Below are 4145 nucleotides of genomic sequence, written 5' to 3' on the forward strand. Positions count from 1 at the left end.
TGTTTATAAATTCCATGTTCCAGGTCAGAGGAAACAAGCAGGCAATGTCTGTCACTCAATTCTTTTTATATACTTCCAACACATCAAAAGTTGACATTTTCTATTTGGTAAATGTGTGAACACACAACATAAATACACATAGAGAGAGGGAGAGATTGGGGTAATAGATCTGAGAGACAATGCTATGTTGTTGCTTTTAGATATTGGTATTGTTTTTTGAGTTAATTCAATTGCATTAAAGTAACAAACTGGCACATTAATGGCTTCAATATCCGAATTGCTGTCATTATTTCTGTAAGGTATATTTTTATAATGCTTCCTCCAAAGATTGATTCCCAATACTGTCACGGAATGAATGATTTTCCTGTGAAAGAGGTAATGATTAAAATTGATATAGATAGCCCTGCTTTCAAGTACAATTCGCAGTAATGTCTGGGGTTTGCATGATGCCCGATTACATCATGTCTGTTGGTTCTTATCCCGCCCATGACAAGGAGAACTGTATTGTGGTCCCATTCATCATCAGATGTGGACTTAATCCCCAAGCTCAATTCAGTTTCAAACACGTTTACATATGTCACCTTCCAAACGTTCCCCAGGGACCAGTGGAGGAATCGTATCAGAAGCAGTTTAAGATCTGAACTAGTGTACCACAATACAAGAGAGGCTGTCCCTCCCTCACTCCTGGCCTTGTCCCTGAGTCTAACTCCTGCCAATTCTCAATTAAATAAACCACTGAGCTTTCAATATCTGTTGATCCTCCTCAATGTTTATAGCAGCTCTACTCAGAGGTCCAACTTGGACTGTAATAGCCTCCGGAATGGCCTACAGAATAGTATCTTCCCCGTGGTCCTTGCAAAGTACGAGCTTCCCTCGCTCAGGGGCGGGGTTCTCCATTAACTTTTGTATTAGAGGTTGGCCACTAAGGCACCGACCAGAACAGGATCCCGGTAAGGATCTACCGGGCAGTATCCACATCGCGTTGTATATGGAACGACATTTCTTTATTTTCCACAGAGTGGACTTCCCGTGTCCTTATTAAATGGGCCATATGATGTTGTACATTAAAATGACATAATACCATGGGCTTATTTATTGTGCAAGGCACCAATCGCTCATAAGAGATTAGGTACACACATTGTGGGTTGATTTATTAAGACGAGGCACATGAGAACACTTCTACGATGGCATAAAACTTGAAGGCATCAGAGTTGTGCATGTTTTCCACTCAAAGCAAAAGTGAAACTAAGATTGGATCGCCTGACACACTTTCCCTCTAGTGATGTCCCTTAAAGGCATATTACAACTCTCCTTTTATTTTTAAAGATATTTTCTCCACTTCCAAAGAAGTATAACTATTTACAATACATGTTCAAGTTTAGTTATCATTACATATGGAAATTGAGCTAATGAATCAGAGTCTCCAAAATGTAGAGATAATATACTGGTGCGTCCATATCTTGTGATGGTAGCCTTGTCTGGAGGTTTCTTTAATTGTTCACAGTGATCTTTGGGAGTATGGTTCTTGGATATCGCTACTGGTTGCATTTGGGATCTTGTCCTAGATGCAATAGGACTGCACGGTGATTGAGTATTTTGAGTGGATCTGATTTTCCATCGCTGGGCCTCATCCTTGTGCCTTTGTGTGGTAACTTCACCGGACTTTGGTTCTGAATAAATCCTTGTCAGCACGGCTGGTTGGCACGTACCTTCAGTGGGATCCCGGATATGAGTCCGTTATCCTGAACGTAAACTTACCAATTCTGCATTTTATTGTAGACATTGGCCATCTTCTCCTATTGTTTCAACAGATGCTGTCTGGTTTCTGACAGAGTAGAATGGCTAAGAGTGGGTATTATTGGTACACACTGGTCTGCCAACCATGAGCTCTGCTGGTGATGGAATGATTGGCCTTAAAAGTATCACTCTGAGATGTAACATTGCAATGCGTAGATCTTGCTTTGTCTGCCTACATTTGAAAATTAGGGATTTCACTGTGTGAATAGTTCATTCAGCCAGGCTATTGGATGGGAGGGTAATGTGATTGATATCCCACTTCTCACACATATCCTGAAATGGCTTACCAATAAATTGTGGACTATTATCCATGAAGACCTCTCCAGACACACTAAATAAATTGAAAATAGACAGGGTGGCACGGTGGTGCAGTGGTTAGCACTGCTGCCTCACGGCGCCAAGGACCTGGGTTCAATCCCGGCCCCGGGTCACTGTCCATGTGGAGTTTGCACATTCTCCCCGTGCCTGCGTGGGTCTCACCCCTACAAACCTAAAGATGAGCAGGGTAAGTGGATCGGCCACGCTAAATTGCTCCATAATTGGAAAAATAACCAAAAAATGGAAATAGCACTTAGACTGCGCATCACAGTTGTGCTTGACATTTGCCCACAATTGACAATAATGGGGTACTTGATAACGTAATCCACGATGACTATGAAGTTAGTGCCATGGACATGAAAGAGGGAGAGTATAATCTTGGACCACGATAGGTAGGAACTTTTTGTGGAATGAGATGTCTTTGTGCTAACTTGGCAAATGCTTTTGACGTGCATCTCGCTTCCAGCCAATAAATTGTTCCTCTTGCAATCCTATTCGTCTGATCTATGCCCATGTGTTGAGGGATGAAGGTGTTGAAGAATATCAGGTTTTAAAGATTGTTGTCCTGGAAAACCTCAGGTACTTTCGACCTGTTTACTTATTCAACGGTTTTACCTGTGATGTCTTTATTAACGAGGAAACAAACTACCAAACACGTTCAAAATTCAACAATATTTATTAACACAATTAACCCTTATATTACCCACATAATAAGAGGATACCCAGATTCAAGTATACAACCCGCAAAGATGGCTTGGTAGACTGTGGGTCTGATCGCTAGGATTCCTCTGGCCCGTCTTCACAAAGGTGGTTTTCGCTGGCAGTCTCTTCCTTCCTTCATTCCTTCTGGTCTGGTCAAGGTCACCTCACACACCGAGTCTTTGCTGCTCGTGTGTCTGAGATGCCTACCTTTGTCCCCCCCCCCCCTCTCTCCTCGTCTTTCTAGAAACATCTCTGGCTTCCGGCCAATGAAGTCTTGGGGCCGCAATACCCAGTGGGTTTTTTGATGTCTGCCTGACAGAACACTGGGGCCCGCCTCCCTGACGTTGCTGACATGTGACCTGTTGCCATATAAGGTAACGGCAGGAACTCGAGGTGACAGAAAGTCTGGTCCAATCTGGGCTTCTAACAATAGGCATTTCAATGGGGTGCGATGGGTGATTAATGGGACAGGCCCAGACATGTTCTGGCAGCTTAGTTGTTGGTTGTGTGTTTGACTTTGGTCAATCTAAATTCCAAAGCCTGCCTGAGGTTTGACTGTAGTATGATTATAAAATGCCCAATTCTTTAATTTAGGATATCCAATTTAATCGGGCGAATTCTTTAATTTAAAATATCCAATTTTAATCGGGCCTAAATCTAGGCCTTGCTCGGTTACTACAAGATTCTGGTGTGATGACCAGCCTGCCTTGAAAAATAACTTCTCAGGAGTTGCCTGTCCCGTCCCCAAGAGGTCAATATTGTTCACACGTTTGTGGACATGCTGAATTTAAGCTGACCATCCTCCAATGATGGTATTCCACATCTTCTGTAGGGTGGAATCTTCCACGCTTTCAATGCTGGCATTTTCATTGTGCAAAATGGACCGGATCCATTTGGAGAAAATCTTCAAGTTTGATGCCAATAAAGTCAACTTGTGATCCAAGGGTCGCCTTCTGTTTTTGCTGGGTTGGGCAGTCTGCTAAGTGTATTCAATGTTACCTGGCTGATACCTAATCTCATAGTCGTAACATAGAACATAGAACAGTACAGCACAGAACAGGCCCTTCGGCCCTCGATGTTGTGCCGAGCAATGATCACTCCACTCAAACCCACGTATCCACCCTATACCCGTAATCCAACAACCCCCCTCTTAACCTTACTTTTTAGGACACTACGGACAATTTAGCATGGCCAATCCACCTAACCCGCACATCTTTGGACTGTGGGAGGAAACCGGAGCATTCGGAGGAAACCCACGCACACAGGGAGGACGTGCAGACTCCGCACAGACAGTGACCCAGCCGGGAACCGAACCTGGGACCCTGGAG

The sequence above is a fragment of the Scyliorhinus canicula genome, chromosome 13, assembly GCF_902713615.1.
Source record: "Scyliorhinus canicula chromosome 13, sScyCan1.1, whole genome shotgun sequence".
Lineage (NCBI taxonomy): Eukaryota > Metazoa > Chordata > Chondrichthyes > Carcharhiniformes > Scyliorhinidae > Scyliorhinus > Scyliorhinus canicula.